General features: G+C 36.6%; 1 protein-coding gene across 5 annotated transcripts in view; it reads left to right on the top strand.

The window, feature by feature from the left end:
* The window catches only part of sdk1a (sidekick cell adhesion molecule 1a), a 342,555-nt gene that overhangs the window by 6,902 nt on the left and 320,992 nt on the right, over nt 1-14,661 (top strand). The window contains exon 2 of one of the 5 annotated variants that reach the window (XM_058771496.1): nt 8,607-8,643. The exons of the other annotated variants lie outside the window; for them this stretch is intronic. The gene's annotated coding sequence lies outside the window, so the exon portion shown is untranslated. The remainder of the gene's footprint in view (nt 1-8,606; nt 8,644-14,661) is intronic. 5 annotated transcript variants of the gene reach the window in all.

Consider the following 14,661-nt stretch of genomic DNA (forward strand, 5'->3'; position numbering starts at 1 on the left):
ATAAAATTGAAGAAATATATTCCTGATGAAGTCAGCAAGAATGTAAAGCTGCTGACCTAAAGCTAAGACATTGGGACAACACTGGGAATTAAAACAGTTGACAGACTGCCACAGTTCAGGGGAGGTTAAAAGTATTTAATGATTCTGGAAATGATAAAAAAATGATTTTACTTCTTTAATTAAGAAGTTCTTTGAAACATATCTTTTTTACATATTTGTTGTAGACTTGTTGTGCAGATATATGACCATCACACATTCTTGCTTGAGTGAGATTGATTTATTATTCTAAACGTTACTAAGATTCATGGCTCAAAATTGTAAAGTTCAAGGATACATGTTACAAAAAAGTAACTAATGAACTACCAGTTTCATTTGAAATCTCTTTGTGTAACTTCATGAAGTTCTTTGGCAGTATTGATTACATGACAGTTACTGCTTGATTACTTTGAATAATATTATTCACAATCAAACTCAATGAGAGCATTGACTCCTAACGCTCAAAGAGCTCTAAAAACAGTCATGTCATTAACATCATAATAGGTTTAATTAGTTGATATGATGTTAATATTTTTGAAACAGCATATTCGTTCCAAACGATTAAATGACTCACTCATAATAATTTACTCACAAAGTCACTTGTCGCCATCTATTAGCATAACAACGTAACAATGTAAAAATCCCACAACTAATATACAGACTTCACACCAAGGCCTGTTCACACACCAAGCACGATAACTATAAAGATAACCATAAAGATATAGTTCTAAAAATCATTTTCAATATTAAAGAATCCATAACGATAAAGGCACAGAGAAACAATATCGTTGGAATCACTGTCAGAATGATTTTTTCCAGTTGATGAACTATACAAACATCGGCATCCAATCAGAATCCATCCTGCTATAAGGAGCTCGAGATTTTAAAGCGGCAGATGAGCGTGCGCTTAGAATAAACAGAGGATATCGTTCACTGGTGTGGACGCTAATATCGTTATCTTTATAGTTATCGTCCTTGGTGTGAACGGGCCTTTACGGTCTATCTAGAAACTAGCAAGCATGGAACTATTTAATAAAAAATTAATAAATAGACAATATTGCTAAGCAAAATAGACATCATATAACAAAATGTGTTCAATATTGTAACACTAGGTTGCATTTAAGAGGTTGTTCTTTGATGAATGAGTTGAAAATGAATGCTAGCAAATTTTTGTCACAAAAAACAGTGATTAATTGCTGCGACATCGATAAGTTAAGCAGATCACTCTAAATGAGAGAGAAGCATGTATTTCAGAGATTCATATATTTTCAAAGAATACCCGAAAGAGCCCACTGAATAAAACTAGGGCTGCACGATATATCGCATGCAATATTTAATGCGCATTTTGTCAGTAAAGCCGGTTCTTTAATCAGCGGTAATTTCCATCACGTGCATGTTTTCACATAGAGCAGCAGTTACTACACAGAGCCGTTGTTCACTGACAAGCTGCGCAAAGCCACGATATCATATCAAAACTACTCTGTTGATATGATAAGACTGGGTGAGTTGTGTCACGTCTTTAACATTCAAAGGGATCCAGGCTGTCGAGCAACTCATGTTCATCAGGTACAACAGACATGTTTGTGGTGAATAATTTATCAGATGATAACAGTTGCTCAGCCTGTCTGACTGTCGATCCCTAACAGGTTTAGGCAGCACTTTTTTGATTTTCAGTTATTTTAACTGACATTAGAGCCCATTTTACAGAGTGCAGTCACCTGTTGCGATACTTGGCAGGCTTGCAATCTACCGCAACAATAAAAGTCTTTGAACAATAACAGTACTCCTGTTTATAATAACTCCCATATGTAAGATAATAAGATAATTCCTGAGGTTCAGCTGGCACGCTTTCAGCTATTGTGTATTATAGACACAAGATGGGCTTGACTCATGCTAAATAATGGGCTTTGCTAACTCAGTAGTCTAAAACATGGCCAGCAGTGACCTTTCAACAGCCCTAGACATTTTTGTGTGGGAACCAAAATTAAATTTCATTTTTGCTTTGAAAGTCAAATCACACTGACACTTCCAGCATTTCAGAATAGCAGTGTTTAAAATAAATTTTGATTTGACCTGTTGCATCAAACTTAATTTTATATACATGAAGGCTATATATTTTAATATTATATTTTACCCCTTGTGAAAAAGAAGTAAACTTAAGCATAATTTTAAACAGTTTACTTATTGTGGAATAATATACTTTAAGAGAATATACAGTCAACTGATTTTTTTTTTTGACACTTAATTGCATGTTGATTGCAGTTTAATTAAAATAGTTTCAATTTATATTAAATGCAATTAGCTTAACTTTAGAGTGCTTTTTGACATCTTAAAATTTATTGTGGTCACACTTTATTTTAAGGTCCAGTTCTCACTATTAACTAACAATTAACTATGACTTTTGCCTCAACAAACTCCTCTAATTACTGATTAATTGTTAAGTTTAGGTATTGGGCAGGATTAAAGATGTAGAATATGGTCATGCAGAATATGTGCTTTATAAGTACTAATAAACAGCTAATATCCTAGTAATATGCATGCTGATAAGCAATAAGTTAATAGTGAGAATTGGACCCTAAACTAAAGTGTTACCATTCTTTTATACTGTAGGACTAGTGTAGAATTTACTTTGAAATAATTTCAGCTCAGAAATTGCTAGTAAATTTCAGAAATAATTGCAAAGGAACGGTAAGTAACGCATTCAATTAAATGTGAATTGTGACGTAAAAAGACTGAAATAGTGTTTTCCAATTTATAAAATACTCATAATCTTTGTTTTATTTACAACTTCGAAGAATCTATTTTAAATTAGATTATTAATGCTAAGGTGCTAAGTTGCTACATTGCTTGGCTAATTTAAACAACCTGCAGTTATTTTAATGAACTAATACTTAGAAAAAATTCCAATTAATATTGTAATGAATTTATCTTTTTTAACAAGGGTGTTCTTTTTTATTATGTTGCGTTTACTGCCATTTTATAAAAGCAGCGAAGATGCAAGAAGCCATGAGAGGATACGAGTTCCAGTTATTTTACCACATTTTTGTTTACACTGTAAAAAGTGATAAGTTGACATAACTTAAAAAAATTGAGAAAACCCGCTGTCAAGTTCACTTAAATTTTCTTTTACTATTATTATTTACTTAATAATTTTAAGGCAACGGGTTTCCTCAATTTTTTTAAGTTAAGTCAACTTATCACTTTTTACAGTGTAGGCACAATGTGAATCAGAAGAAGATGATGTTGTATGGTACATTTATAAAAAGATATGCAGTTCGTAAGTGCTTTTATTTAAAGAATATCTAAGTATTTAATCAGCCTTTGTGTTTTCTGGGAATCCTTGACCTTGGCGATGCTAGCACTGTGGTCTACCACTTGAGCTAAAGGAACATAATGAAAATTCCTGGATGAATAGATGTTTTAGCAGAATATTTGAGCTATGGCATAATCTTTCATTCTGATTGGATAGATGCATGTCGTCCAACATAGAGAAGAGAGAACTGATTGTGTGTTTTGTTCCTTCATAAAGCACGCTCACCCACACAACTATTGATCACACAGAACAAATCCCTCTCGTTCTGATGTCCACCGTTTTATCTCGAATCGCTCCCTCGCTTGCAGAACGTTATGTTGAATATTAATACGAGCAAATATTTCTGACCCTTCCGTGTTTTTTCCTGATACTGAATTGGAGCACTTTTCCTTCATGAAAGAAATGCATTTTGTGCATTTTCCATTTTGTGCAGTATTGCTGATAAGTAGGTCACCTGAAATGTGATTAGACACTAGACACATGTGAAGAGCAGCATGGGAACCAGATTTTGGTTTCACAATAACACAGTTGTTATCAGTTGAAGTTTCTCAGTGGGCCACAAGAGCAAAAGTTCAGTCACGCCGAAGCAGGAAACACCTGTTGAAATGAGCTGCCACTATGCAGAGATTGGCACGATGACTTTCGAAAGCACATTTGCGCAGAAAGCCGCTTTAATCGCTGAAATCGTAAAAAGCGCAGGACCACCTATTAGCCCGAGCTCTCAAACTCTTATTTGAAAAGAAAGGCTGTGAATATGGGCTCAATCTCCTGCCAAATGGCTTCGTATAGTGTGGAATAATTTTTTCACACACTCAGCATTTCCTCTCACTGCTGGATCGTTGTCACGTAGTCTTAACTTTTTAATACATGACCGCAGGACTCCATAGGCAATCTGTCATCAGAATAGAGTGAAATGATGAGGTCATTTACATTTCTTCACTGCTTCTATGCAAACACGCGCCGTGCCTTGAATGTCATCATGAGTGGAAGCGGATTTGCTTATGATTTGCACAGATGATGCTGCCGTGTTATTGAAACCGAAACCGCTTGAGCTTCTCAACTTAACTTGTGCGTCAGTGAAAAATGATGTCCATTATAAAAGGAAAAATATTCTCTATGGTGTAGAGAAATAGTGTAGAAGCAATTTTCAATCATGAATTGCTAAATAATTACAAGTTAATTACAAATTTAAATTATGTATTTTTAAAAAATAAATTAATAGATGCAGACAAAACAAAACAAAAAAAGAGAGAGAATCATGTCATTGATCCTTGTACATAATGTGAGAATGTTTGGATAAAGTACAGTACAGTATTTATAATCATAAACGTGAACATGATTTTACATAATAATCTATTTATGCCAGTTGTATGTTAATGAGTGTTTTCTATAGATGTGCTGCATTTGTTTTGCCATCTTATGCACAGGCTGCACAACAATGTGGGCATATTGATTGTTTTCAGTATGCATATACCCTGGGAGTGGCATCTCTCAGATGCATTGGAGATGTAGATGAAGTCGACTCCATTATGGTCTTTTTATGCTTCATTAGTTAAATTCAGGACTTGCACAAACAAATACTGATGTACTTTTTCCCCATGTGCTTTTCTCTCCAAAAGAAGCTTTTTATTTTATTTTGCCTCGCTGTATTGTATAACTGTATTGTTTTTTTTATGTCTCATATAAAAAAGATCAAGGCTGATAAACCTGGTTGTCCTTTCAGACTAAGTTCCTGAAATTAACCCCTCAGAGGATGCTGGTGGGTTTATGGGTAAGCATTTACATGCACTCAAAGCTGAATATTTTCCGTCTGTGCCCCGAGACCATATATTTGATTTCAACATGCCTCATCTTTTGTAATAGTTTTGAGAGGAAACAAACATTTTTGCAAGCATGTGATCCATGAAATACCTTAACTTTTCCATTATGTATGTGCGTATGCGGCGACTGATGTTGAATGCTGTAGGATGTGAGAGGCAGCCTGTGCGCTCTGCTGTGGCAGGGCAGTAGGAAAATGAGTGCGGCAGGTCGTGGGGGGTGAGGAGGGCGTGTGACTCTGCCAGCTGTGGTGACCACTGGGGCACACGGTGGCAGGTGGTTGATTTGCACCAAGTGCACCAGTTTCTAACAGCTTGACCCCAACCCCATGACATCATGCTCCCTATTGATGACTGTGCGGGACTGCACTCACATTTAATTATGTTGATTTAAATTAACTTTTTGCCAGTGCTCCACCTAATGCCTTCTAAGGGAGCATCTCAACTGAAATTGACCCGTGTAAGTGAGTGAGTTGGAGCAGTTGTGTATAGTGCTAAGAGATTCGGCTTGAAATTGATTTTAATAAAGATAACATGGAAGAAATTCTGTAATAATAATAATAATAAAAACATTTTTCAAGGATCATGTGACACTGAACACTGGAGTAATGACTGCTGGAAATTCAGTGTTACCTTCGAAGGAATAAATGACATTTTAAAATATATTAAAATAGAACAATAAGTTGTAATGATATTTTACAATATTACTGTTTTAGCTGTATTTTAAATCAAATAAATGCAGCCTAAATGAGCATAAAACTTATTTTAAAAACTTTTAAGGTCCTACCAATCCCAGATTTTTAAAGATAGTGTAGATGTCAAAATCAATACTTATAAATCATTTTATTATTTAATATTGTGACCTACTTATTTTTAACTCTTTTCATTAATACCTTTAATTAGTAAACAAATTATAAGTACACTATAAAAAAATAAAAATAAATCTGTAAAATACTATAATACAAAAAATACTATCACAGTAAAAGGTGATAAGTAAGTAAGTAAAAAAGGTTTTTCATTAACTGGTATAATGTTAATATTGAAGTACTAATATCTGCATTGTACCATTGTAATACATTAATAACCACCAAAAGCAGTTGGTGATAAGAAAGTCACACGATGAATCAAAGCTCATCACAAGCAGCTGAGGAGGAAAACACTAGTATAGAAGGTGCACAGTGTCATTCACACAAACACTAAACACTATTATGGTTACACACATGATACTGAAATAATACAATAAACATTAATTTAACAACAATAGTAAGATAAAACCCTCATGAGGACAACTGATAAGAAAAAACTAAGAAGAAACAGTTATTTCAATGAAAAAACATCAATTGTGAAGTGTCATGCAGGGAATTCTGGGAGTGCCAATTTATGTTTTTTCACTGTAAATTATACAATGACTTGTTTCTTTTCGCTTCCAAAACCTGTAATTTAAACAGTATTTTACTGTAAAATTAAATTACGTTAAAGGTGTTTTTTCTGTAGCAGTCGTCTCATTGCCTAAAAATACTGCCTCTGTAGGCATCTCACTTGGTTTTGAAGCAGAGCACATGATTTAACTCCTAATACTTCAGTAGGCGTATTTTGTGAGGTCATTATCATCATCTTTATGTCTCTACAACTCATCCTGATGGATCCTTGATTTGGAGCGATATGCCAGTACGAGATTGTTGACCGAAATGTCAGAGGATAGTGAGATGTCAGTTGATGAACCATTTCTAATTTGAAATTCCTACTATAAGTGCACACTTATTGGCAAGGCCATGATAATCAGGTTAATCACGGCTGTGGAAGATGTAATTGTTCTTGTAATGTAGAGAAATAGCTAGTGGCTGTTCGCTCTCACGTCTGCCTCGTTGGTTAATCTGCTCCTCGATAATACCGGAGGCTGTAGGATCCACACCATTTAAATGTTAACATCCATGTCCCTTAAATATTACCATAAACATTTCTGCAGCCTAATTGATCTTCAGCAATTGTGGGTGCAAATGGACAACATTCATCTGAATTACTGTGCTTTGCTGCTCTTTTATGGCACATATAGATTGCAGACTGTTTACTCTTATCACCCCATGCGACAAATGCATATGAATGACAATGATCGTGGCTGAATGAATGCACATGGTTGTTCAACAATAGTAGGATTGTTGTTCAGATGCAATCAGCATGTGCTTTTACTCCATAGGCAGCAGGACAAATTGTGATTGGGCAGATTACTGTTGGTTTTATTGGAATCCAACAACGTCTTTGATTGTGTATGATGCATGATGAAGTGCTTATTAAGATGCATTATCAGACAAATGAAATGCAAATCTGCACTCTCACTGGGCCATTTTTGACTCTTGACATAAAGACGCACCACTTTCCCAGAGTAAGCCAAGTTTATTTCACAATCATCAGCACAATGAAAGCAGCGACGACAGAACTTTGACAAAAAAACTATATATGATAGACACACATTCCTTAAAGCACTCAAGGGGCATTTTACTGCCAATCGTGGACAAAAGAGCAATCTAGCTGACATTTGCATCATATAAACCTACAAAGTATTGCTTCAAGCATTTGAATTAGTTTCTGCAGTTCTCAGCCAAGAAATGAGTCTGTGTGCCGCCAATGATTGTGTGTCAGTAAAATGAAATCCTCTCTAATGCCCTTAGACATTGCTACAGAGATACAGTGCAGCTGCTATTGTGCTTTCCACACATTTATATCAAGGTAAACAGTTTGCTGCCCATGCTCACGTAAAATTACACGGTCAGTTAAGCCCAAATGATCATTTCTGGGTAAGTAATTAATTGTAATCTGTGGGCGTGCAGTGTGGGCCATGTAGGATTTAGGTGCACTGTGGGAGAACCTGTGCATGTGCTAAGACCTTCACTGCCAACCTCCCAAGTTGCACTTCTCCGCTGTCGTTTAGATACAACTAACACGCTTGTGTGAAATGGTGATTCAACCGGAAAAAATGCCCATTATGCTGTCTTAATGATGTTGTTGTTGTCAGGGGCAATGAATCTTGGTTGATGAGATACTGTTTGCATGCTTCTTCAGGTTCCCTGGCTTCTACTGTCTTTATCAGATGTGTGTGTGGGAGGGTCAAGCCGTAGTTTCTAATAATGGAGCTGGTGGTCTACATTTGTAGGTTTAGATTCTGAGTCATATTTAGATTCTGTGAATCCAGTGACTGCAGGTGGTACAGTGGTTCTCAATTGGTTTTGCTTTAGAATGCAGATTTAACATGGGATTAACCTGTAAGAGTTTCTTTCTTCTGTTGAACACAAAAGAAGATATTTTGCAAAATGTTGCAAACCAAACAGCTGATGGTAGCCGTTGACTTCCATAGTATTTTTTTTCCATACTATGGAAATCAGTGACTACCACCAACTATCTGATTAAATATAGTACTTAAAGATATCTTCTTTTGTGCTCTACAGATCAAAGAAACTTCCACAGGTTTGGAACAACTTGAGGGTGAGTAAATGAATACAACATTTTGGGTGAACTCTCCCTTTAACTTTATCCCTTTATCTTTTTTGTTGCTACATTTTTTATCTTTTATGATACACATGACATGGATTCATCTGTACTTGGAGTCCAAAATGTCTGAGTCTGTGTCAAGTTTGAGTACAAATCCATCCGAGTGCATCCGAATCGGAGTTCATTCATAATTGATGTTCATGTTCATGTCCGAGTCCAAGGCCTAGTCCAAGTACCCCAACTCTAGTCCAGAGTCTAAAGGACAAAGCATACTTCAGTTTTTTACACATACGCTAGCATTTGCATACAGTTTGCAGTCAAAGTATAATTCCATTTGATAGCATTTGTCAATGTGGCCATTTGTTGTTGTTGCAAAATTTGCTGTTTTGTTGTTGCTGTTTTTCCGTCTCTTCAGTTTCGTTTTATACTGTGAAACAACAGCCAGGTTGGAGTTGGAGACATAACACAAAAGTAGTCTAAACAAAAGAAGAAAAAAATACTTTGAACAGTAAACCCAAATCACTACATTGAATTCAAAACATGAAAATGATAACTTTTTTATCACCTGCATGGTGTCATAACTAAAAGTGTTACATAAAATAAACTGTAAAAGTTGAGTGATTAACTTTACACCATTCACTACAGACTTGCTTTCCACTCGCTGATCTCTATAGAGTATAGATTATATCATAGATCAGTGTTTATATCTCGTTTCAAATCGACATTCTCCTTCCAACGTGGCCATTCGTGTATCATCTGGAATTCTGAGTTTCCAACTTGTAAATGCTTGTTCATTCATGTGCTCGGAACTCATAATTACAACACTTGAAGGGCACATGAATTGCAGTTGTGAACTACCAGTTAAGAATAGACCTGTGTGAAGCGAAGAAAGTTTCTCTGCACTGGGTTGAATTATGTGACTGTTCTCCAACTTTTTTTAGTCTCTCTAAATTAGTCTCTATTGTACATCACAACCAAGATAATTTTCCATTGTGATTGAGCACACAAGGCATCATGGACAAAAGCCAGACCTTTCATTAATTCTTAATTTAGGAGCAGTACAGATTTTCCAACTTGGTTTTGTCAGGTTTTCAGATGAGAGGGAACAATAGGCAGATTGTCTCTCTCTTCCACCTCAGTATGCTCAGTGAAACGAATATCTGTAGCTCAAGGGCCCAACGGAGGCTGCGTTAAATGGACCATCGTCTTTATTTGATTAGGGAGTCAAGTAATGTCTTCGTTGCCTTTTAGCATGTTGGTAAATTGTTCTTTTCAGACGCATCCAGTGACCTCAGTCAAGTGTTTTTTACTCTAGCGCTCTCTCTTTCATCCAATATTAAATTCATCTCCTGATAAAAGACCAGGATATGGCTGCAACCCCTCGTGCTTCAAAATCAACAGCTCTTGAGCAGAGGTTGCAGCTGTCTGTTAGCTTTGGTATCTCCCTTCCACTTTTTTTCCCGTGGACGCTGGTAAAGCGGGCAGCGTGACCTGGCTCAGTGAGAAGTGAATGATGAAAAGGAGAGGACGTGTAGAATGTGAGAGGTGACACATCTGATAACCTATAAATAGGGCGTCTGAGAGCTGGAGCTAGCGGGCACATGCTGAGGTGACAGCGTTTCGAAAGAAAGAGAGAAACAAACAGTAGGATGGGGCTTCTCGTGCTGATGTCCTTTGGGACACCCTGGTCACATTTGTCTCAATCAACAGTCACTCTCCAGTAGACCAGTTGGTCTCATGAGAGACCGAACCACCAAGCGAATCCAGCTCTTGTTGGTTACAGTAAATGTGTTTTGCGAAGGAGGGTGGAGATGTTGCTTTACCACATTGTGATGGTTTTATGGACCTCACCGTCCAGCTGTCGCAAGATGGCCTTCATACGAAATTATAGACACACATAATGTTATTGCCATTTAGACAGCCGTATTTTATCCGGCTGTGGTGAGCCCGACGTAATCCGGAGAAACCGAGCTGTCTCAGTGCCAGAAGCCAGAAATTGTGGCTTTGGATTGTCAGTCTTTCTCAAAGTAATCATAGCCAGAAGCTTGTGTAGCTGAGAAGAGGAGGGTTATTATGGTTTCGCCTTGTGGTCTTGATAAATAAGTGCTGTTTGGTGGGAGCGAAGAACGGTCCTTTGTGCAGTTGAAGCGCAATTAAAGAAAGATGGTAGTAAAAAGTGTACAAGAGCGGAGAAAAAGGCCAGTTCCTGCATCCATTGTCGCCAATGGGAGATTGGCGGTGCCATTGAGGATCTCAGACACTTTTGGTAGTGAAGAGCGTTTTCCATTGGTCAGATATACTTAATTGATGCAAATAGCCACACTAACCTTTTCGTAAGAGTAAGCCTTGCTTTTGAAATGAGAGAGAAAAGAGTTTGAACCCTTGACCTCGTCTCCGTTAGATGGATTCTGGTTATTCTGCCCAGGTGGGGAATAAAAGGAAAAGCGACACAAGCGCATAGTACAGGAACTTGACAGTCCCAATTCTAAGAGGCTTACCATATTTTATCACTGGTCTTTCAAATACTCCCTTAGCTTTCCTCTGGAAATACAGCTCAAGCGTCAGTTTGACCGTCACTTACCTCTCTGTACTGATACTGCAGGGCTCAACAATAAGGATGGTCTGCTGGCCTGGGGCCAGTGTGAGAGAGACTCGGGCCAGTTGATGGAACTTGCTCTTGTAGGTCAGTGCTGTATTGCAACAGCCATCTATCTGGTTAACAGACTTTAGGTTTTGTCAAATTTACAATTACTTGTTGAAAATCACAAAAAAATCAGTAAGAATTTATTAATTCATTTTTTGCATTGTATGAAATTGTTATGCAGTTGTTTGTAGTTCATTTAATTTTATTTATTATGCATTTAATTAAAGCTATATAATTAGTTTGCTTTAGATTGATGGAAAATTAATGGAAAAACAAAAACCAAAAAATTATTATTTAAAACTAGTGCTGTCAAACGATTAATTGTGATTAATCACATCCAAAATAAAAGTTTTTGTTTACTAGGGTTGCAGTGATAGACGGTGTCAACGGTTTTACCAGTGTGAAGCCACAACACCGGTTATGTCACTTGCCAATCGCAGAACCGTCCCCCACCGTTGTTTAGATTTTTTTTATAGTAATAAAAATAATTTAGTTCAGTTAGAGAACAGATACTGCAATTAAAAACTGAATGCGGCTGCTCAATGCAGCGTGCCGAACGACAGCAGCATCGCAGAACAGATTTCATTTGTCACGTGAGGAGAGTGAGTCGAGCTGACTGACAAGCAGTGTTGCCAACTAATTTTCAGAGAAAGTTGCTAAAGGAAGGTCGATTTGTTGCTAAAAGTTGCTAAAATTACGTTATGATGTCATTGCATGATGACGTCATTGCGTAATCACGATGCAAAATTGTGTCACAACATCAAATCTCAGCAAAAAACTATATTTTATATATGCTAATTTAGATTTGTTTGTAAAATAATATGCATAATATTATGTGAGACAGACAAGGCGATGGCACTAAACAACCATCGAAGAGTTTCAAAATGATATGCAAAAGCACCTGTTTTAAAAATATTTTGGATTTTGAAAATGTCTTCTGCCTAAGGTGATATTGGAGGTTTTTTTTTTTTTTTCAAACATTCGTTTCTTATTTATCAGGTTGCACACAGTGTTTGCTGATTTTTATTTATTTAAACTGTTTTTTAAATTTATTTTCTTATTTACATCAAATATGCTGTGTCTCCAAGCTTTCTTATTCATTTTGCTAATAAACGTACGTTTCTTATTTGGTTCCACGGTGTTTACTGATCTTCAGTTTTGTATACCTAAACTTTGTGCAAGTTATTTGTTATATTATATTAGGCATACTGTATAGCATGGGGTATTTTTTATTTGTTTTATCAATAAAAGTTCAATGTTCTACGCTTTGTGTTTGTACTTGTTGCTTGAATTCAATTGCCGCCAATTTAAATGTGAAAGTAAAATGCGCACAGCGCTTTTAAGCTATTGTTTTAACTCAAACAAACTAAAAACAAACAACTGGTTGACACCGAATTGCCACTAATTTGAAAGATAAAATAAAAGCGCACGACACTTTTACAAACTATTTAAAACGGAAGGAAAGTGAGGAAAATAGGGAAAACTACACATCCCCCCCACCCCACGGTGATACCGGTATTACCGGTGTTGTCACACGTTGATTAACCAGTGGGAAAATTTCCTCACCGTCACAACTCTATTGTTTAATAATATATGTATGTGCGCTGTGTATATTTATTATGTATATATTAGTGGTGGGCATAGATTAATTTTTTTTATCTAGATTAATCTCACTGTAATCTTGGAATTAATCTAGATTAATCTAGATTAAAATGGCTCATTTGAATTCTGCCAAGTAGATCAGAATAAATTCACTACTAGTAGTAAACAACTAGCAGTCATCAAGAATTTAATATTGATAATAACATTGAAGACATTGTATGATTATTCCTTAAAGATAAGGTTTTAATAGTTTTAGTAGTAGTAGTCTATTACGTTCTGCCCAATGTCTTCAAGTGAAACCGAGCTTTTATTTTGACGGGTTGCCGTGAGGATAGTTTTTCTCAATTGAAACGCTCGAATGCTCATGAAGTGACTCTCAGAGCAGTTCTGGAGATGTTGTTCATGTATTTATGTCCTCATTTAGTGAGACGACAGACGTTAATATCGCCGCAAGCGTCATGCGGGCTTCTGTATGAGTGAACAAACCCACGCGTCTGCGCCATACATTAACACAGAGACACACAGAAGTCATATTTAAATAGACGTTTTGCGGCTTAATATTTACAAATAGGAGTGGGAGTGTGCTCACTTGTGTGTGCGCTTACGTGTGTATGTGTGTGTGTGTGTGTGTGCGAACCGGGGCGGAACTCCGCTGTGCGCGAGATACAGAGCACAGAGCGCGACCATGTAACGTAGAGACAGAAATGACTTGCCGATTTCCATTGGGAAGCTTCTTAAAAATAAATTTTCCCTGAAGCAAACCCGGCGGCTTCATAGCTGCATCCATGTTAGCACGCATACACACAGGTTGGAAGACTCGTTCTCGCCCCTACAGTGCAATTCGCTAGGTATACATCCGCTAAAATATCAAGGTGAAAGTCATCATAGCTTGCGTAGTATAGATCCAGCTCCCAACCCAACTTTGAGAATAGATTAACGGCGATATTTTTTTTATCGCCCGATAAGAGTCTCACGTTAACGCAGCACGTTAACGCCGATAACGGCCCACCACTAGTAGGCTATATATAAATACACACACATGCATGTATATATTTAAAAAAAAGTTATGTTTGTATATTAAATATGTTTCTTTATAATAAAAATTATATGAATATAAATATAGACATATACATGTAAATATTTTCAAAATATATACTGTATGTGTGTGTGTTTATACATAATAAATATACACAGAACACACATATATTATGCAAACAAAAACTTTTGTTTTGGATGCAATTAATCGCGATTAATTGTTTGACAGCACTATTTAAAACACAAAAATATAGATACTCGTGGTGAGACAGTGAAAATGTCAGAAAAAACCCCCGGAAAATCTGCAGAAACGAAAGAAGTCCTTGTTGTTGAGCCCTGCATACTACGAGACAATATCACGTGTGTTAAAGTTGTTTTATGTAATCTTCACTTGCTCTTTCCCAAAAGCCATAATGAAAAGGTCATTCAAGTCCCGTGTGAACTCTGCGGGCAACTTTATACATTCAGCTGAGAGCTGAAAAGCTACAAGAAAAGGCCAGAATCCACAGATATGTTTGCTTTGGGGATTGTCTTTTCTTTTGAAATAATAGCCAGCCCATAGCTGTTACAGATACTACTACCCTTTGGACATCAGCGATGTGTCCCAGATGCCAACTACATGTCTATATAAGCATTTCAAAACAAATAAAAAATAAATATGCATTTGGAAAGCTGTATTCCCAACATGTTTTGGGTGTAATTTAGTGTTTAATTAGGATAAACCACTATTT

This window comes from Onychostoma macrolepis, chromosome 03 (genome assembly GCF_012432095.1).
Source record: "Onychostoma macrolepis isolate SWU-2019 chromosome 03, ASM1243209v1, whole genome shotgun sequence".
NCBI classification, from domain to species: domain Eukaryota; kingdom Metazoa; phylum Chordata; class Actinopteri; order Cypriniformes; family Cyprinidae; genus Onychostoma; species Onychostoma macrolepis.